This window comes from Pinus tabuliformis, chromosome 2_2 (genome assembly GCF_031772625.1).
Source record: "Pinus tabuliformis cultivar Carrire ecotype Pingquan chromosome 2_2, CPIR1, whole genome shotgun sequence".
NCBI classification, from domain to species: Eukaryota; Viridiplantae; Streptophyta; class Pinopsida; order Pinales; family Pinaceae; genus Pinus; species Pinus tabuliformis.
The window spans coordinates 1,194,389,508-1,194,412,779 of record NC_142300.1 but is presented as its reverse complement, the minus strand read 5'-3'; positions in this window follow the sequence as shown (position 1 = coordinate 1,194,412,779).

The following is a 23,272-nucleotide window of genomic DNA, read 5'->3' as shown; positions in this document are numbered from 1 at the left end:
GCTAATAATGGAATCATTACATTATGGGGAAGGAAACGGTCATCCACATAGACCACCGACTACCTGCAGTTCACACAGACATAAGGAAAGTTATAGAACGATCACCATCAGAAATGGTCCACATATCTGCAACAGTTCCATTTGAACATTAAGTATAAGAAGGGAAGCACCAATAATGTTGCAGACTGCCTCAACCAACCACCAGTTATGGCGCTGACCACCGTGCTCGACTCTTGTGGACACGACACTTTGGGAGGACCACATATTTACAAAAGTGATCCAGAATTCGGCACCACATATCATATGCTCCTAGAAGGCAAACAAGTTCTAAACTTTCACCTCTATGACGCATTGTTATGCAACCTGGGACACCTATGTGTTCCTTGAAGTGAGCATGCCAAGATTATTTGGGAGGTGCACTATAGTTGGGCCGCTAGACATTTTGGGGTAGAGAAAATAGTGGCAATGCTACAAAAGTATCATTAGGGGAATTTTGAGGTCTAAAATGGGCCTCCTAAGAAAAATGTACAAATAAAATAAAATTTATAAGGACCAATAGGATTCAAGATGATGATGTCAACCATGGGGGATGATTCACCATTTTCGGATTAAAAAAGTAAAACGATTAAAAAAATAATAAAACTACTTTTTCAACTCGTGTTTTCAACTTATCTCCCTAAGGTTTACTCAAATTTAGAGCGGGAGTTCTCATTGGATGAAAAATTTAATTTCTCATCCAAGGAGTACCCATGTTGCATACTTTCGATGGACCCTGCTACAAGAAAAATGAGAAATACATGAAAAAACATGATTGCAATAAATTTTTTCATGTATTTTTCATTTTTCGTGTAGAAGGGTCCATCAAAAGTATGCAACATGCGTACTCCTTGGATGATGAATCAAATTTTGCATTCAAAGAGTGTTTCTGCTCAAAATTTGAGTAAACCCATAAGGAGATAAGTTGAAAATACATGTTGAAAAAATAGTTTTTTCTTTTTTCCCTCTAAAATTTGATGATGTAATCTAATGTTATTTTATTATTTCCATTATTATTTTATAATTTATTTAGGACGCCCATTTTAAACCTCAAAATTCCCCTAATATTTTATTGGCCAAACCTTTGACATGATTTTGGGGAGTACATCAGATCTCGCACTGCCTGTGCCATTTCTAAACCGACAATCAAGAAGCAAGGCCTGTATAATCCTATGCATACTCCTAGCCGACCTTGGGAGTCCATCTCCATGGATTACATGTCATAATTTCCTTCTACCAAGCATGACAATGACTATGTTTTCGTGTTCGTAGACATATTTTCTAAGATGGCTATTCTTGCGGCTTGCAAGAAGAGTATCAAAGTAGAAGCCACTGCCAAATTCATTTTTGAACGGGTATGGGTACACTTTGGGATCCCACAATCCATTATCTCAAATCAGGACAATAGGTTCCTAATTACATTCTGGTCAAGCCTCTGGTCATTGTTGGATACCAAGCTCACTAATTCCACGACCTTCCACCCCCAAAATGATGGCCAAACAAAGGTCGTCAATAGGATGATCATGCACATCCTGTGAATGTACAACTCGAAGCATCCATGCACATGGGATAAAATACTCCCCTATTTCTAACACAAATACAATATATATCTCCACAACTCAACTGACCATAACCCCTTTTAGGTGGGATTGGGATTCCAGTCACTATGTCCCATTGATGTTGCCATACCACTTGTAGCTACTCAAGCAGATTCAGGTCATGCCCATTCTAGAGATGATAGAGCTACCAACTTCATTGAACACATTCAACACATTTGCCAAGAAGTACATGACATTTTGGACATAGAAAATGATAAGTACAAACAACGTCATGATCAACATCGTGTTCCACACAAGTTCTAGATGGCAACAAAGTTTGGTTACATTTGTAGAAGTGCTTCATTGTGGCCTACTGCAAGCTTCACCCACTTCGACATGGGACTTACACCATCATTAAGGCTACGTGAGAAAATGATTTTGAGCTAAACATTCCCCCATTCCTTCACATGCACCCAATGTTTAATGTGGATTGCCTTCAACCATACTTTCCACCATTACTGTCCACATCAGACATTGCATAACAACTCACGCCAACAGAGTTAAGCCTAGATTGCATGGAACATGCCAGCACTGATTGGATCATGGACACACAGATCAAGAAAACTCACCAACAGAATATCTAACTGTATCGGGTTGTCAAAGCTGGCCAACTCTTGCACTAAGGCAAGTGGCTCACCAGGGACCAAGTTTAGCATAAGTTTCCCCATCTCGTGGAAGCACTCAACGTAATGGGGACCATTGTTTCTTAAAGGGGAAGGAATGATCTAGGTGGATATTAGTGGCCACCTTCCTATTCCACTTGAATCCCCACTATTGTGTCTTTTCAATTTCCTTAATTATAGCACAACTGACTGTTTTTGCAGCTTTTTGGGTCCTAAACTTCTGGAGTAGTTTTGAGGGACTAAAAGATGTTTTTTGGGAAAAAACAGAGAGACCGTAAAATTGCTAAGCTAGTTTGCTAGAATGTTTTCGGCTTCCTTTTCAAGATATTCCAAATGAGGTATTATGATATCCAAACGAAGATTTTATGCCAAAGTTAAGACCCCGGGAAGTTGATGTTTCTACCTACCTGTTGAGGCCTCAGAAATCTGTGGCAACTACAAAGGGGGATAACCACCTGGTCTGGACCATAGAGCAACTCCTTTTCCGTTTGGGATAGTGTTTCCATTTGGGATAGTGGCTCTGAATGGATATGATGGGACCAATTTCCCAATGTTTTGGGTTTATATGATTTTTGGGATTTTCCTAATGATTTGCAAGAGAATGACTAGAAATTAACACAACTTTATTCTAAGATGCAAAACTTTGAAGTAAATCTATTTTAATCTAACCCAGGGTATTTTTGGTTTTATGCGATATAAAAAGATGTCTATGTAATCCTTGATGATATAGATCAATCGCAGACTATATAGAGTTAATATATTGTAAGATAATTCCTTCGAAAAAATAGTTAATCAAAATAATTGTGAAAAACATATTGCATATTTTAATGATCATATATAAAACAATACAGTATCGATTTTGATATTGTACAATAGTGCAACTGATACCTCAAATAGAGATGACAAATTTCATACATAATTCATGAAAGATAAACTTATCACTAATACTAGAACAAGGATTTAGCAAACATGATAATAGTACCATATGTGTACCGTTCTGCTCATTTGACTAGTGACAATAGGCCATAATCAATCTTCTACCAATAAGCATCCCAAAGAATACAATAGTGCATCAACAGTGATCAACAAAAAGATATTTGATTGAAAAGACCATGTTCCATGATTCCATCAAGACATCTACAAACTTACGATAGCGCATTCTTTGTAAATGTTCTTAATAAAATTATGGACCCTTCTCTAAATGCATGAGAAGGGTTTAAATACTATTCTTAATTAACTAAAAATAACTTATACAAAATATCTATGAGGAGGTTTCAAACAACCTTCCTTGTTCCTAGTATCCAACTTTCCAAAAATAAAACTGCTCAAAAATGACTCAGGTCTTCATTGATTAATCACTGTTGCCAGCTTTGCCTCTCAGCTCACAAATATCGGACATTGGCCTGACTTGTGGTGGCATCCCGAATTGTGTTCTCAACTGCCTTGCAAATATAGCATCATGTAAAGGTGGCAGCATTCTCTGTACTGAATCCAAGGAGCAATTCAAGGTCATGATATGACTGTGTGGTTTGACCAAAAGTTTCCATGCTGCTTCCCAGTCGAGTTTTGACAGCCTCTCAATTGTTTCCTTCTGTAGCTGACTCTTATTCTTCCAATTCTCGTCTAATTTTTTAAGACTAGGAAGTGTTTTTGGATCACCCTCCTTTATGAGGTTGGAGGTGTGCAACATGTGATTTATTGTTTTGACAATGCTCTTTGAAATACCTGATGCTATAGCTATTGCTAGTTTGGCCCATTTCACCTGTGAGTCCCAATCAGTGAATAAAATATCCTTATGCCTTTCATTGATCTTCAGGAGACTTGACCTTTTCCCTTCATCTGAATCCTGCCATTCAATATAATCAGAGATCTTAGAATTGAGTTCATTGAACTCAATTCTTTGATCAATAATGATGTTTGTTAATTGTTCACTAGTATTCAGAGGTGGAATGATATTTGATATGTGTTGGAGGAAGAGTTGATTTTGCTTTGTCAGTAAAGTATTTAGTGTCAAAGCCTCATTAATAAATTCCTATGCAGTAGGAATATCCTTATACTTTGCTAGGTCACTGTTTAACTCCTGGATCTGTTTGTTTTTAGCAGATAAGTCATTTTCATGACTTACCTTCAATAGTTCCATATCCTATTGTAGCTTATGCAACTGTCCCTCTGCTGGATGGTTTACGCTCGCTCTTTCTTCATCTAACTGTCACAATAATCATGCAATCTGGTCATCCTTTTCTATAATCAAAACAGAGACTTCGGTTGCTTTGTCGATTGTTGCTATAGCATAGGCTCCAAAAAATTGATATAGCCTAGTCAAATGTTCAGTTGGATTTATTTGTGTGTCCTTCCATAGGACATCCATAAATTCATGTTATGAGGGAGTTTCCGTTCTCCTCCTCTTCCTCTATATTTTCACAACAACTTTATGAAGAGGGCTATAAAAGACATCTGGAGGGGGGATCTCTGTTACATTCAAGACAATTTCAGTAGTTGGATCTGCAAGGATTACCTCTGTATCTTGGGAACTTGTTTTTGTACCTTCAGTGGTCACTATTGCTATTTTCCCTAGCGGGGTCTAAAATCCTGTAGTTTCTTGTGTTGATGACACCTTAGGGGTATCTTGTAGTTTTTCGTTGAATGCATCCCACAACTTTTCCAATTCATCTGTTTCTGCTTCTTGCTCTCATGACGTGCTTGAATTATTTTGCTTCTGAGACTTGGTTTCAATTATATGATCAGTAATCCAAAATTCTTGTGGGAGGTATTCTAACCTCTGTCCTCTAAACTCCTGGAAACTTTTGAACTTCTTTGGGTTGAAATTTGTCTTGGCTGCATTCAGAATCTGCTCAAAGTCCTCGATAGATTCCAGTAAATCTTCAAACTCATCAACTGCATGAATTACAAGTCCGATCTTAACTGAAAGGGTGAATTTATTTGCTATATGCTATGGATCAAAAGGCCTAGCCGGTAGAACAGGAAGCTTTAATGACTGCATATTCTGATACTCTTTATATGCATGACCATATTTAAGAAGGGTAAATGACCCACACTGAAGGGGAAAATTTGGCCATAAAGATTTCTTCGTTTCCCTCAATGTTTTTGTAAGGCCATTTCCTGCTGTTTGGTATGCTACTTCTCTTGCCAGTAATTTATCTGATACATACATGGGGATGACATGTGGGAAAGCTTGGCTACCAAATATCCCGATATAAGAGAAGGATTCTTCAAGAAGATACCTTTCAAATTGCTTGGAGGTCTGTGATAGCTTCTTTTGTGAATCTCAGACATCTTCTGTTAAAAACTAACTGATGTAAGGGAAGAACAAGTCCCTGGCATAATTGGTGAAAATGTGGAATATAGTCTTGTTCCCACATTTGCTTATAACTTAGGAAGATAGGAGTAAGATCATTGGTAGTCCATTTCCAACCCATGGTTGGAAAATGGGTACAGAAACAAACAACATCAAAGATATAAGCAGACATGAAGAATTGGGGAACTGATCTAGAGGAGGCAGCCCTAGTTTGGCGATATTCAATAATCGCTTTGGCCAAATTCTTAGACAGAATGGTTGCCCAATTCATAATGTGATAATTAACACAAGCCTCAATTAACATAACCCAATTGTTCGAGAATTTAGAATTGTCAGGGAGGCCATACAATCTACATAGCATAGAGGTTGCAAAATTTAAGGATTGGCCAAAGAAGAAATAGGGTACATACCTGCTTTATCTTGTTTGAATTTATTATCTCTTCTCCTCCATTCCTGTATCATTTGGAATGGGTCTTAGTTTTCCTTTACACACTTTGCAACAAACTGCTTGTCGTAGACGTCCTGGGCATTGGGTATCTTGTACATTTGTTGTAAATATTCGGCTCTGAAAGAACCGAAGACTGTATTTTTAGCTGTCCTGATAAGTCTGTCTTTGACTTTTGTATTCTCTACTATCCACCTTATCATATTTGTGCATGGCAAGAGTCTAGCCCTTGCTGCTATTTGGTGAAGGAAAGAGCACGCTGCGTCTCTAAATTGCACTCCTGATGGTTCTGTGATGTTAGCAGTTGGACGAATGTCTATTAATTTAGGGTTTTCATTCTCTAGCGTAGTATAGATAGTCTGCCATGTAGTGGCACCTCCATCTGCAGTGCATACTGTATCTGTAAAGACGGACGACATCTCTGTGCTTTCAATTTCTGCGATACACTGCTTGGTATGCTTTTGCATCACCTTTCAAATGGACATCATTTGAGTGGAGTTCCTATTAAAACCAACAACAATTAATTGTAGTGTAAAATAAAATATTTGATGAAATGATTGAACTTTGTGAGAAAAGATCCAAGAACGAGTTCAACATTAATCAACCATAACGAACACCATGATTACATGCATAGGGATGATAACCGTATTAACTCATTCTGACCTAACTCGTGTCCGACTCAAAAACACTTATTAAACATCTGTCAAATCCATCGCATCAGATATTTAAGCTATGGCGCAAATGAAACTTTTTTTGATGGATCTTGCGATCTGCGATATGCGATATAGCAAAATCGCAAGATCGCAATATCGGGATATCGCAATATCAGGGTTTTGATAGGTAACATTTAAGTTGTTGACATAATATCCTCCAATGTATGATATGCGATCAGGATGTCGCATACAAAGTTTAATCACAAGTCGCATATCGGTATTTTTTGAATGTGCTTAACTTTGCTACTAAGGAATCATGCGATTTGCGATGAAGACTTTAATATGTTGTGAAAGGGTCTTTGAAAAGTGACAATTTTCTAAAAGTTTGCATTTTATTCACAAAGAGGGAAAAAATTGAATTTAAAAAGGGTCCCTATTTGTATTATACATAATAAAAATTGGGGGGGGGGGGGGGGGTTGTTGCATAACACAACAATTGGCAATTCACTTGAGAGAACCAGCTATCTCTGATTAGTTTCTTTGACATTTCTCAAACTTTCAAAATAAGAAAAGTTATGGAAAAATAAGAATTTGTATGATTCATAAATTAAACAGTGTCTCTATGGAATATAAAGTATTCACCTATCTCACTTCTTTTCTTACTCGACCCTTTAGGTGATAAAACATGAATGTCTACACCAGTCAATACTTAGATTTATAAAGATAAAGTAGGCATTCTCTTAAAATTGGCTTTATAGATTTTTACTCATTTATCATAGATAGAGCCTTTGTTGCGAGCAAGCGTTCATGGCCTCAATAGGGTTATCTTTTAACCAACAATGGTTCATAGTCCCATCTGAAATTGATTCCTAATTTCACAATTTAATCAAAATTTTATTCAACTTCCTTTTACTGGAACTTATCTCTTTTTATGGTGCTTTTTTCTTTAAATATCCTTAAAAGCCATTGTCCAGGCTTGGTAACCTGATGGTAACAATGTCATTCACTGGTTGTAGTTTAAACTGAACAAGCTAGATCATGACGAGACCCCTTGTCTTTTGATTGTTTTAATCAAGAGCTATTACCCTGTTATGATATGCAGTCTTGGCAATATCAGTCTGAATTATTTTCTTGTGATCATGATAAACAAGCTCGTGATGAGACTTATTATATTTTAAATTTTTGAATATTTTTAATTTCATTGTGAAAAAGAAAATTTTATCAAATGGGGTGAATCATTGGCTCATTTAAGAGTCATGGATGATAATTATAGAGTTGGAAAATGCCTTTTTGCAGAGAATCCTTGCTAAGTTATTGGTTCTTTTCTTGACTGGTACAAAATCATCTATACTTTATAAAATGAAGAGTCTTTTCAGAAACTAAATGTCTTTAGTAAATTCAAAATTTTCCCAAAGAAATAAGGTTTATTTAAATATCATATTTATAATTATCCTTTTACTCTTCTTATTTATAGAAGCGAGAAAAATCAAGTAAATTATCAGAAATTTAAAATTTTGAAGAGCCAAAAGAGATACTATTCAATCTTTATTTTCCTAAAACTTAAAATTTTAAAACTAACATTTATCTTCTAAGAAAAGTATTTTTTAAGAATTTTCCATTTATAGGTAAAGAGTCTTTCCTACCTGATAAATCTTGTAGCAAAAAGGTGGATGGGCCTAATTTCTCTATGATTTGAAATGAACCAAGCCACAATCTTTGGAATTTGGTATGTTTACCTTTTTCCTCATGTGCCTTATCCCACTTCAAAACAAGATCTCCAATTTCAAAAGTTCTTGGGCTGGTGGATGTTGTATCAAATGAAGCTTTAACTATCTGTTGATGATGAGCATGTGTTTCTTTAGCTTTCTCCCTCTGTTCTTCTAATTTAAGGATTTGACCATGTTTAAGTTGAAGAGAAGAAGAAGGGTTTTCATCAATAAACTGAACTAAAGCAAGAGATGGTATTATTATGTTTGTGGGTAGAATTGCTTCTTTCCCATAAATCAATACAAATGGAGAAGTACCTATTGAGGCCTTCTAAGTGATTCTGTCTGCCCAAAGAGCAAATATTAGTGCTTTATGCCAGTTCTTGTGATTTTGCTCTACAGTCCATTTGATAATTCTAATCAGGTTATTTTTTGTAGATTTAGCTAAACTGTTACCTTGCGGATAATAGCTAGCTGAGTATTTAAGTTTAAAACCTCTTTTCAAAGCAAACTCTACCATAGCATTTCCAGAGAAGTAAGATGCATTATCAAACATTAAAGCTGATGGGAGGCCAAACCTAGTAATTATAAATTGATCAATGAAATCCGTAATGCTTTGGGTGTTAAATACCTTTAATGGGATAGCTTCTACCCACTTTTTAAAATAATCAGTTGTAGTTAGAATATACTTATGCTGTTTGGAGGAGGTTGGAGTTATTTCACCAATAATATCTAACCCCCATTGTTCAAATGGTTGCTGTATATTTACTGGCTGCAATAGGAGTGCCTCTTTCCTTTCTCTTCTTGCTGCGATTTGACATACTTTGCATCTCCTCGCATATTCGTGTGCATCTTTGAAAAGGGTTGGCCAATAGTACCTGGCATGAAAATTTTTATGTGCTATGGTATTTCCTCTAAAATGACCTCCAACTGGCCCATTGTGTAATTCCTGCATTACCTTTTCAGCTTCAGGTTTCTCTAAACATCTTAATAATACAACATCATAGCTTTTTCTAAATAACACATTATCAATTAATTGAAACTGATTTGCTTTAAGCCTTAGAGCACTCTTAGCTGTATAATTGAGATATAATGGAGCGTGTCCATTTTTCAAGAAAAATTTCAGATCAACATATTGTGATTCAGAATTGTTGAGGCTTACCTGAGATAATTGCACTTCAGTAGATTGATCATCCTCTGTTGGTAAATGAGAGGCTCCAGTTAGCATTCTACAAAAACATTGACCTCTAATAATTTTAGCGGGATGTATTTCTACATCATATTCTTGAAGTGTAGTAACCCAATTTTCTCTCTTTTCTCCTACTTCCCGTTAGATTAACAACTGCCTTACAGTAGGGTAAGGGACTATTATCTTGGTGTGTGTTTTTAGGAGGAAAGGTCTGAAATGTTTTAAAGTTTTAAATACAGCAAAGGCCTGTTTCTCCACAACTGACTAATTTAGTTCAACACCTTGTAAGTTAGAACTAAAGAATGAAATTGGTGCTTCAATGTTCTGATCGTTTAGCTATGTCAAGACTGCCCCGTAAGAGGTATCAGAAGAGAATGTGTATAATACAAATGGTTTTAGGAAATTGGGAGTTGTTAAGGAAGGAGCCTCAATGATGGCTTTCTTTATTAACTCAAAAGAATCTTTCTCGCCTTTTCCCCATTTAAAAGTTGCATTTTTTCGAATCATTGACTGTAGGGGTAAGACGATTTGAGAAAAATTAGGAACAAATATTTTTACAAAATTAATTTGTCCTAAAAATGATTGCATCGTTTTTTTGTTATGAGGCAGGGGAATGTTTTCAATTTCATGAATCCTATCGAGATCGATATAGATTCCTTCCTTAGATACCACTAATCCTAATAATTTACCTTCTGCCAAGGCGAAATAAGATTTTTTAGGATTCAAAGAAATGCCAAAATTTTCACATCTCTCAAAGATTTGTTTTAGGTGGCTGATATGGTTGTTTCTATTTTTAGAATAGACAGTGATGTCATCTAAATATATTACAATTGAATTATTGATTAGTCCTCTAAAAGATATGTCCATAGCACGTTGAAATGTAGCACCAACGTTAATCAATCCAAATGGCATCTTTTGATATGCATATGCTCCTCACTTTGTTCTAAATGTAGTCTTTAATCTATTGTCTGGATGAACCATAATCTAATTGTAACCTGAAAATCCATCAAGAAAAGACATCAATTTAGAACCTGCAACTGATTGCAGAATCTGCTCCATGGTAGGCAAAGGAAAATTATCTTTTTGGCAGGCTTTATTCAAATTTCTAAAATCTATGCAAATCCTAATGTCTCCATTCTTTTTCCTAACAGGAACCATGTTTGACACCCATTTTGAATGTCTAACAGGGAAAATGATTTTGGCTTTAAGCATTTTATTGAGTTTAGACTTAATTTGACTTTCTAAGTTCGGGTGGATCTTCCTAAGCTTCTGTTGGACAGGCTTGTCATTTGAAATCATGGGTATAGTATGCTGCATTATAGAAGTATCATATGTTTTGAGATCTGAATAATCCCAGGCAAAGACACTTTTATATTTTCTTAGCAATTTAATGAATGACATCCTTTCATCGGGTGTTAAGCCCAAACCTAGGTTTATGTTCTGAGGCTTGTCAGGTGTACCAAGATTAATCAACTCAAATCTTAGAGTAGAACTCTGTGTTTTTGAATTGGTAGTCTTTTTAAACCTATATTTTAAATCATAGATATCTTCCATCTTGACTACAGATTTGGGAATTGGATTTGCATCCTGTTTATTTTGAATCTATAGGTCATGTTCATTTTTGTCTATGATTTGACCTTCGTAAGATCCATCTGATGAAAGAAAGTTGATTATATCTGTATCATCATTAAACACTCTCCAATTTTTTATGTTATCTGGAGTGGAAGGCCTAAAAATCAACTCAATTGAAAATCTATCTGGACTAAATTCTTCTGACGGTATCAATTTAGATGCTACATTGGCAAGTAAATCAGCACTTGTGTTTTGTAACCTAGGGATTTTCGAAATATTAAATGCAGTGAAATGAGAAGTGAGGTCCTGGGCTAATGCTTGATAATGTTTCAGGTGTCCATAAATTCAATGAATTTTGTTCCTAACTTGCTTAACAATTATTTTAGAGTCCCCATAGACCTACAAATATTTAAAGTTTAATCCAATGGCTTTGTATAGGCCTTGAATCAATGCTTCATATTCGGAAATATTGTTCGTGCATTGAAATTCAAGTCTGCAAGCTAACATTGTTTTCTCTCCTTGAAGATTGATTAAAATGCAACTTGCTCCTGCACCATCATCTAATTTTGAACCATAAAAGTATAGAGTTGAGAATAAATAACGATCTAAAGTTTTATTACTAAACTTAATACATTTGGAAGTGTCTGACTGAGAAAAATTTTCAACCTAAGAAGTAACAATAGTTTTTGGGAAAGGTGAGGTTTGGGCATTGAATGAGCTAAGGAATGATTCAGCAGAATAATTTCCAATAATATTATTAGTGAAAATCACTGGCTCCTTCGCTCCTTCTAGTTCAGTGACTGTATGTTTCATGAATTTTTCACGATCAACTTTAATTTGATTTGGTTTACCATTATATGGTAACCACATGTGTGACCAATTGGTTGCGAAATATCCATGTAGTTTCTCAGACCAATCCCTGCTTACAATTAGACCACAAATTTTAGGAATGTCTGCTTCTAAGACATAAATCACTTGCAGTATCTTTGGGTTGGATGATAATCTAATTGATATTGATAACATTTATCCAACAACTTCAACTTTTGTTCTATCTAATTGGACTATATGCACAACAAAATTTTGAGGGGTAGCGTTAAGTTTCGCGCATATAGATATTGGCATGATATTTGAAGAAGCCCCTGAATTGATGAGACAATTATGAACATTTTTATTAAAAATTTCATAATTCAAAAGGAAAGGAGGAGTGTGAGACTTAGATCTATCACCAATCAACACAAGATCATCTGGGCTTACCTTGTTTGAAGGTGAGGGAGGTTTTCTTGTACCTTTGTCAGCTTGGGCTATGACCGGTGGTGGCATGGGATTTACAAGAACTGCCTTAAGCTCTCTCAGTAAGATTTTCTACTGCTATTTCAATTTGGTCATTTCATATAATGAAATGTTTGCTTTAGTATTTTTCATGTCTTCAACTATATTGTATTCCATTGTATCTAAAACTATCAGAGTTTTAGAAGTATCTAGGGGAATAGGATCAGTTTGAACAGTTTTAGATTTTTTATTCATTGTTTTCTCCTTTGTGGGAGGAGATTTCTGTTTCTGAGTTGGTACAGTTGAGTCAGAAGATGTTTTGCTCCTTGTAGATATGGGCATAGCTTCCCTTTATTCTTCGGGGGGAAGAATAAAGTCCCATAACCCATTCAATTCCACTTCTTCTTCAGGTTCTGTTTCTTCTTCAGTTATTGAGGTGTCTTCAACATATTGATCTGATTTGGCACTTGAAATCACATTCAGAGGCTGAGATGGCGAATCAGGACTTCTATTGTATGGGCGATATGGTTTCTTAGGAATCGAAGATTCAACTACTTGTTTCTTTATTTCAATCATATCATTTGATGTTTTCAAGACTTTTTTTTGAAGACCTTCGAGATCGAATGGATCCTTTGGGGTTTTATTTTTTGATTCTTGGCTAAAAGTCACCTTTTTAGATTTCTTATCTTCCATCTCAGATCGTTTTTCTAAGGCTAAAATTCTCTTTTCTACAGACAGGGCTTCTTTCATGTTTTTTGAGAGAGTAGCCTTTTTGGCTCTATCTACAAAAATGGCTATTTCAGAAGGCAAAGCTGAAATGTACCACTCTATTTGTGCATCAACAGCAGGTTTGGAAGCAGCTGAGATTTTTTTTAATAACTTGTTAAATCTGGAGTTAAAATCTTTGATCCTTTCACTTGAATTTGTTTTTAGGTTAGAGAGAGCATTGATTAAAGATGCCACAGTTCTATCATCTCCAAATTTTGCAAGAAATAGTTTTTCAAAAGTGACCCAGTCTGTTATAGTTCCCGCTGGAAGAGAAAAGTACTAGGATCCTATAGATTCTTTAAGAGTATAGGGAAACAATCTCACTACAATATCTTCTTGTGCAACCCCATTCAAATTCATGGCCAACATAAAATTGTTGATGTGTTCTTTAGCTGGAAGACCATCATCTGGATTGTATTTGGGTAACCATTTCTTTGGATGATCTGGGAGAGGATGTGGGTTTGCAAACAACACAACACCAGGATTAGTCCATGGCTGATTAGCGATAGCTTGAATTAGGATTTGAGAAGATATAGAAGCAGATCCAGAAGTAGTGGGTATGGATGTAGAACTTACAACTGGACTAGCACTACTTGTGGTAGCACTAATTGTATGAGTAGTATAAATGAAAATATGAGAGGATGTGAATGGAGGTGTAGTGAATGAAGGAGTAAATGGAGGGGAATTTGATATTACCTCACTTTTATCTGACTGAGATCTAGACATAGGAACTTTCTTACGCTGTGAATGTATTGGAAACTCAAAGGGAGGTATTCCAAGTTTATAACTTTTTGATCGCGTTAGGATACCAATTTCTCTGAACAAAGAAGTAACTTTCTTTAGAAACTTCAAGTTTATCAGGCTTCTCAGTAGAAATAGATACTCGTTCTAATTTATGAACTAAGGATTGAACTTCAAGAGACTCTGGATTATATTATGAAGAAGGTAAGTGTTAAGATACTTCAGGAGATGAGGGGGAAGTTTCTACAACTTCTGACTTCTTAGTGGGTGACTTAGAACGTGATCAAGAAGCTGTAGAATTTTGAGGGGTATTGACATTTATGAAGGCTTCGAGTTTGAGATTTAGATTTATATGCCATTCATAGTCGGGGCCCTCCTTCTAGCGCAAAAAATGTTGAGGCCTTAGAAATCTGTGGCAACAACAGAGGGGGATAACCACCCGGTCCGAACCTTAGAGCAACTCCTTTTCCTTTTGGGATAGTGGTTTCGACTGGATATGATGGGAATAATTTCCTAGTGTTTTGGGTTTATATGATTTGTGGGATTTTCCTAATGATTTGCAAGAGAATGACTAGAAATTAATAAAACTTTATTCTAAGATGCAAAACTTTGAAGTAAATCTATTTTAATCTAACCCAGGGTATTGCTGGTTTTATGCGATATAAAAATATGTCTATGTAATCTATGATGATATAGATCAATCTCAGATTATATAGAGTTAATATATTGTAAGATAATTCCTTCGGAAAAATAGTTAACCAAAATAATTATGAAAAACATATCGCATATTTTAATGATCATATATAAAACAAGACATTCTCTATTCTAATATTGTACAATAGTGCAACTGATACTTCAAACAGAGATGACATATTTCATACATAAATCATGAAAGATAAACTTATCACTAATACTAGAACAAGGATTTAGCAAACATGATAATAGTACCATATGTGTACCGTTCTGCTCATTTGACTAGTGACAATAGGCCATAATCAATCTTCTACCAATAAGCATCCCAAAGAATACAATAGTGCATCAACAATGATCAACAAAAATATATTTGATTGGAAAGACCATGTTCCATGATTCCATCAAGACATCTACAAACTTACGATAGTGCATTCTTTGTAAATGTTCTTAATAAAATTCTGGACCCTTCTCTAAATGCATACGAAGGGTTTAAATACTATTCTTAATTAACTAAAAATAACTTATACAAAATATCTATGAGGAGGTTTCAAACAACCTTCTTTGTTCCTAGTATCCAACTTTCCAGAAATAAAACTGCTAAAAAATGACTCAGGTCTTTATTCATTAATCACTGCTGCTAGCTTTGCCTCTCAACTCACAAATATCAGACATTGGCCTGACTTGTGGTGGCATCCTGAATTGTGTTCTCAACTGCCTTGCAAATATAGCATCATGTAAAGGTGGCAACATTCTCTGTACTGAATCCAAGGAGTAATTCAAGGTCATGATCTGACTATGTGGTTTGACCAAAAGTTGCCATACTGCTTCCCAGTCGATTTTTTACAACCTCTCAATTGTTTCCTTATGTAGCTGACTCTTATTCTTCCAATTTTCGTCTAATGATTTAAGATCAGGAAGTGTTTTTGAATCACCCTCCTTTATGAGGTTGGAGGTGTGCAACATGTGATTTATTGTTTTGACAATGCTCTTTGAAATACCTGATGCTCTGGCTATTGCTATTTCGGCTTGTTTCACCTGTGAGTCCCAAAAAATGAATATAATATCCTTATGCCTTTCATTGATCTTCGGGAGACTTTACCTTTTCCCTTCATCTGAATCCTGCCATTCAATATAATCAGAGATCTTAGAATTGAGTTCATTGAACTCAATTCTTTGATCAATAATGATGTTTGTTAATTGTTCACTAGTATTCAGAGGTGGAATGATATTTGATATGTGTTGGAGGAAGAGCTACTTTTGCTTTGTCAGTAAAGTATTCAGTGTCAAAGCCTCATTAATAAATTCCTCTGCAGTAGGAATATCCTTATACTTTGCTAGGTCACTATTTAACTCCTGGATCTGTTTGTTTTTAGCAGATAAGTCATTTTCATGACTTACCTTCAGTAGTTCCATATCCTGTTGTAGCTTATGCAGTTGTTCCTCTGCTTGACGGTTTACGCTGGCTCTTTCTTCATCTAACTATCATAGTAATAATGCAATCTGGTCATCCTTTTATTTAATCAAAACAGAGACTTTAGTTGCTTTGTCGATTGTTTCTGTAGCATAGGCTTTGGAAAATTGAGATAGCCGAGTCAAATGTTCAGTCGGATTTATTTGTGTGTCCTTCCATAGGACATCCATAAATTCATGTTCTGAGGGAGTTTCGGTTCTCCTCCTCTTCCTCTGTCTTTTCACAACAACTTTATGAAGAGGGCTGTAAAATACGTCTAGAGGGGGGATATCTGTTACATTCAAAACAATTTTAGTAGTTGGATCTGTAGGGATTACCTCTGTATCTTTGGAACTTGTTTTTGGACCTTTAGTGGTCACTACTGCTATTTGCCTTGGCAGGGTCTGAAATCCTATAGTTTCTTATGTTGATGACACCTTAGGGGTATCCCGTAGTTTTTCGTTGAATGCATCCCACAACTTTTCCAATTCATCTGTTTCTGCTTCCTGCTCTCGTGACGTGCTTGGCTTATTCTGCTTTTGAGACTTGGTTTCAATTATATGTCAAGTAATCCAAAATTCTTGTGGGAGGTATTCTAACCTCTGTCCTCTAAACTTTTGGAAACTTTTAAACTTCTTTGGGTTGAACTTTGTCTTGGTTGCATTCAGAATCTGCTTAAAGTCCTTGGCAGATTCTAGTAAACATTCAAACTCATCAACTGCATGAGTTACAGGTCTGATCTTAATTGAAAGGGTGAATTTATTTGCTATATGCTGTGGATCAAAAGGCCTAGCTGGTAGAACGGGAAGCTTTAATGACTGCATATTCTGATACTCTTTATATGCATGACCATAGTTAAGAAGGGTAAATGACCCACACTGAAGGGGAAAATTTGGCCATAAAGATTTCTTCGTTTCCCTCAATGTTTTTGTAAGGTCATTTCCTGCTGTTTGGTATGCTATTTCTCTTGCCAGTATTTTATCTGATACATACATGGGGAAGACATGTGGGAAAGCTTGGCTACCAAATATCCTGATATAAGAGAAGGATTCTTCAAGAAAATACCTTCTGATTGCTTGGAGGTCTGTGATAGCTTCTTTTGTGAATCTCAGACATCTTCTGTTAAAAACTAACTAATGTAAGGGAAGAACAACTCCCTGGCATAATTGGTGAAAATGTGGAATATAATATTGTTCCCACATTTGCTTATAACTTAGGAAGATAGGAGTAAGATCATTGGTAGTCCATTTCCAACCCATGGTTGGAAAATGAGTATAGAAACAAACAACATTGAAGATATAAGTAGACATGAAGAATTGGGGAACTACTCTAGAGGAGGTAGCCCTAGTCTGGCGATATTCAGTAATCGCTTTGGCCAAATTCTTAGACAGAATGGTTGCGCAATTCATAATGTGAGAATTAACACAAGCCTCAATTAATGGAACCCAATTGATTTAGAATTTAGAATTGTCAGGGAGGCCATACAATCTACATAGCATAGAGGCTACAAAATTATAAGGATTTGCCAAAGAAGCAAAGGGGTACATACCCGCTTTATCTTGTTTGAATTTATTATCTCTTCTCCTCCATTCCTATATCAGTTGGAATGGGTCCTTGTTTTCTTTTATGAACTTTGCAACAAACTACTTGTCGTAAAAGTCCTAGGTATTGGGTAGCTTGTACATTTGTTGTAAATCTTCAGCTCTGAAAGAACCCAAGACTGTATTTTTAGCTGTCTTGATAAGTCTGTCTTCGACTTTTGTATTCTCTACTATCCATCTTATCATATCTGTGTATGGAAAGAGTCTAGCCCTTGTTGCTATTCGGTGAAGGAAAGAGCACGCAACATCTCTGAATTGCACTCTTGATGGTTCTGTGCTATCAGCAGTTGGCTGAATGTTTGGTACTTCAGGGTTTTCATCTCTAGCGTAGTATAGATAGCCTACCATGTAGTGGCACCTCCATCTGCAGCGAATACTGTATCTGTAAAGATGGACGACATCTCTGTGCTTTCAGTTTCTGCGATACACTGATTGGTATGCTTTTGCATCACCTTTCGAATGGACATTGTTTGAGTGGAGTTCCTATTAAAACAAACAACAATTAATTGTTGCATAAAATAAAAGATTTGATGAAATGACTGAACTTTGTGAGAAAAGGTTCGAGAACGAGTTCAACATTAATTGACCATAACGAACACCATGATTACATTCATAGGGATGATAATCGTATTAGCTCATTCTGACCTGACTCGTGTCTGACTCAAAAACACTTATTAAACATCTGTCAAATCCATCGCATCGGATATTTAAGCTATGGCGCAAATGAAACTTTGTTTGATGGATCTTGCGATTTGCGATATGCGATATTGCAAAATCGCAAGATCGGGATATCACAATATCGGGGTTTTGATATGTAACATTTAAGCTATTGACATAATATCCTCCAATGTACAATATGCGATCGGGATGCCGCATACAAAGTTTAATCGCAAGTCGCATATCAATATTTTTTGAATGTGCTTAACTTTGCTACTAAGGAATCATGTGATTTGCGATTTGTGATGAAGACTTTAATATGTTGTGAAAGGGTCTTTGAAAAGTGACAATTTTATAAAAGTTTGCACTTTATTCACAAAGAGGGAATAAATTTAATTTAAAAAGGGTCCCTATTTGTATTATACATAATAAAAATGGGGGGGTTGTTGCATAGCACAACACTACCCCAATGGGGCCCACAAGCTTTTGGCGCTTCATCTCCTACGGTTAGGATTTTTCATGTTTAGGGTTTCTCATTATTGATCAATGATAAAAAGGCCACCAAGACTTATTGTAACATTCTTCAAAGGCATGTAGCCGCCACATCTCTTCTCAGAGGTAAGCTACCATTGCTTGAGCTAGTTTATTTCCATTCTGCTTGTAACTATTTTTCAATACTTTATTATTAATGAATTGGAGTTATGTTTTCGCTCTATCTCTGTGTCTTTGTTAACATTTGTATCTCATTTCATTCCTTCATAAATATGGATCACCACTTGAACAAAAGGAGGGTCGACTTAACTAGAAATTTTTTTCTTCTTTGATTTGCATGATGAAAACACTGACCATAGCTACCATTTTCCAACAATTAGCATGAGAGATCATTAGGGGAATTTTGAGGTCTAAAATGGTCCTCCTAAGGAAATTATAAAATAATAGTGGAAATAATAAAATAATATTAGATTACATCATCAAATTTTAGAGCGAAAAAAGAAAAACTATTTTTCAACTCATATTTTCAACTTATCTCCATATGGGTTTACTCAAATTTCGAGTGGAAACACTCTTTGGATGCAAAATTTGATTCCTCAATTAAGGAGTACCCATTTTGCATACTTTCGATGGACCCTACTACATGAAAAATGAGAAATACATGAAAAACGTGACTGCAATCACGTTTTTCATGTATTTCTCACTTTTTGTGTAGCAGGGTCCATCGAAAGTATGCAGCACAGGTACTCCTTGGATGAGGAATTAGATTTTTCATACAATGAGTACTCCTGTTATCACTCAGGTTGTTCCCTTTGACTCCCAAGGGAATACGACCGAGGTAACCACTAACCAATCTTTCAGCTACAGGTCCTAGCCTACCTGCAACCAGAGAGGGCTCTCTCTTTATGATTTAACTTTGTTTTGGTGTAATTTTTAGGCTAGTTATGATGCACAGGGTTTGTTTTGAATTTGGTTGGATGATGATTTCAAATAGAACTGATATGCAGTTTTCAGAATAGCTTAGACCATTGGGCAATGGAGTCAATGCTTGTGTACAGCTGAAAGTGCTTGTTGGGGAAGAGGTAATACTACAGAGCTAGACAGGTATCCATGAAACAAACCTTCAAATTTAGGAATCGATGGCATGGAATCAGGGAATGAAAGGCAGTTAAGGATCTTTCACTATGATGATAGAGGGAAAGGTGTGAACATTATCTAGGAGCAATTAAGAATTCCTAAACAACATTCATAACGGAAGAATCAGTGCAAACATGAGCAATTAAGAATTCATATTTATGACCAATTCTGCAGAAAACATGGCTAGAAACAGAGATTGAGCAAAGGGTGCAGTTAAACAAGTCTTGAGCTATTCTTTTTCTCTGTTGCTGAGATCATGAACATATATGTGAATTTAGCAAACATAGAAAAGACAAAACATGGTTTAGAAAAACTTATTGTTTCATTAAACAACACAGGAATTCTGTAGCAGAACGCAACCCATCACATTCACATCCAGATAGTGCAGAAATCATAAACTTCATCAGCTCTTTGTATTAGATAATTTGAAATTTACAGCGCAGCTCTTAGAGCGATAATCATTCACCAACCCCAAATACATTCTATGGGGGTGTATATATACAAAAATATGATAGGAAATATCTAGATGATGAGTCTTCATGTAATAAATTACATCACCAACTCTTCCAAGAAAGTAAATGAAGAGAGTAATTGCTGCAATAACTATTAATGTAATAGCTGTCCATTTTGTCAGAGAATTTTGACTTTTGGGACCAAATGAGTCGGCTAGGCTTGCGCTTTCAATTTTGCATTTTTCGGGCTTGCTGCCCCAGCACTTTGATGAGTTGTTGGTTTGACCTTGTCCACCTGTTGTTTAGCTACTCAGTTTGATGCTAGCGTACTCAATTCTGCTGACCTGCAGATGACCAAAATCTAACCAAAATTTGAAATTGAACGAAGAGGGAAAAGACCGAGATTACTTGGGAAAAATTTCCAGCATTGCTTGCCACCAATCTTCCCTAGGCAGTTGATGTCTCTGTATCTTTATCAATGTCTCATCTGCCTCAGTATATTTGTAAAAAGTAGGTGTGACCTCAAAAAGATGATTGATTTCATGCTCAATGTAAAACAGGTTTTCCAGCTTGTCATAAAGGTTCTGTCCTGATGGAGGTCCTGCTTCTTGTGAGGAACTTGAAGATGCTGTAATCTGATTTGTAATAAAATTATTCATTCTGGTGGCATACTGTTCCCGGGTCAGCAGTCTTCCAGCACTGGTCAATAGGCTGGGAAATCCTCTGCTCTGCAATGCTCCAAGGTTTAGCTTGAATTCATCTACTTCTGCCTGCATTTCCTGACATTTTCGTTCTAGACTTTGGACAAAATTCTTTAAAGTCAGCACTCTTTTTGCTGTTAGGACAGTCTCTGTCCTGTTGCTGATGTCTAATGCTGCCAACTCTTCCTTGGTGTGAGTGTTCAGGAAATGAATCATTTTGCTGGCCTGCTCAGGCATATTCCCTAATGCTGCTCTAGCCCTCTAATTCTCAATTTGAGCCCGGCCTATCAATTCTATTTGCTCGTGCATGGTTTGGATTGATTTCCATTGCCTAGTGATTGATTGGCCAATTTTGGACCACAAAATCTTTTTTATTTCAGCCAGGGTCTTTTCCAAATTCAGCTCCTTCTCCAAGGCCTTTATTTTGTCATTGAGGGCCTTAATCTCCCTTGTTTTTTCAGCTACTGTCACCTTGGACTTATCGTAGCTCACTTCTAGTTTGGCCAGCTTTTCCTTGGCCTCTTTTATCTCTGTTGCCTGAAGTTCTAGCTCCTTGACAACTTTCATCATTTCATCCATGCTCATGCTAGATTCAGGGGCTGTTGTTGTTGCTGCTGCTGTAGCATCTGTGGTGGATGAAGCTGTTGTAGATGCTGGGATGATAGGGGGGATCACTGCTGCTTGTGTAAGAGAAACAGGGACATCAGTAGGAACAGTTTGAGGTGGCTAGGAGGTCGAATCTCCCTGATTGCCTTGCACTGCTCTTTCTAATTCTTTCTCCATTTGAATTATTCTTTCATTCATTCTCATCAGAAGATCCATTGTATCCTCAGCCTCTTTTTCTTGCGCTAGCTTTGCAGTTTGCGGGTGCATAGTAGGAGCCAACCCCAATTGTTTTTTAAGGGCAGCAATATCATCTTCTTTTTTCTTCATAAGGGCCCTGACAGCCTTGGGGTCCTTGGGATCATGTCCTAGGTCCACAATAATGTCCTCCAATGTTTTAATTCTGTTGTCTTTGGCCAAGGAGGACAGTCTTTCCAAATCTAGCTGAGCATTTGTGTTTTTTAAAGACTCCTTCAATTCATGGGCCAGCATGGCCTTATCTGCTAAAGTAGCATAGACCATCTCACCTGTTTGTTTATGCAGCTCTATTTGATCCATCGGGTGAATGTCCTTGGCAAGGACTTCTAGACTAGTCTTCACATAATCTGCAGCTAACTGTGGCTGCGGTATCTTGGGCTTAAAATGACTTAGAATCATCTTTTCCTCCTTGAGGTCATATGCTTCCATCAACCTCTGCTGTTTGGCAGGTGTTGCCTTGAGAAACTGATCATACAACTGTACTCTTAATTGCTCATTTTGAGCCTTGATTTCCATGAAAGCAGTTTTGATACTAGGTGGCCACTTGCTCTGTTGTATCGAGGAGGATACCTCCATGCCGTGCTGCCTCTCTTGCTCTTGTTGGAAGGAGCTAGTAGGTGTGTGTTGGCTTGCTTCCCTTTCTCTTCCTGGATTTTCTGGGATGTCCTCACTAATTTCCTCCTCAACTGGAGAATCAACTCTTTGCCTCTTGGCTTCAGGTTGCTGTGTAGGCCCACTAGCAGGTGTGGAGTCCTCTCGGTCTCGCTTCTTACCTCTTTCTTCATTAACAGGAGTTTGCAATATTGGCACTTGTAGTGCCTCTGTTTGCTGTGGAGGAGCTTGTTCTTGAGTTTGCTCCTTTGAGGTGGTAGGTTGTTCTGCAACCCTTTCTTGCTCTGCATCCATTGGCTCTTTTCCTTTTGATGTACCTGTTGCTAGTGTAGACCGTTGCTGGGCAGCTTGTGAAGCTGCAGCTATGGATGGACCTTCTCCGACTTGCTGAGGTAGTTTGAAGGTTACCTGGTCAAAAGAATCCAAGTCAAGAGTTTTTTCTAGATCTTTGACATTTTGCTCCATAATTTCTTCTTGAGTAAACTCCTCAACTAGTGTCCCTGCCAGCCACTCATCTTGGTTGGCATATTGTTCAATTTGTGGGGTTCTACAGTGCTCATATGCTGTCAGCCTATATTTAACTCTTCTGGCACTGATAAAGCCATCCGGATCATAAGGAACCCACCAGAAACTTCTCTTCAGCTTGAGTTTCTGCCCCAATATTTGGTCAGCCTCTTGCCAACCCTCTTTCTTGTTCATA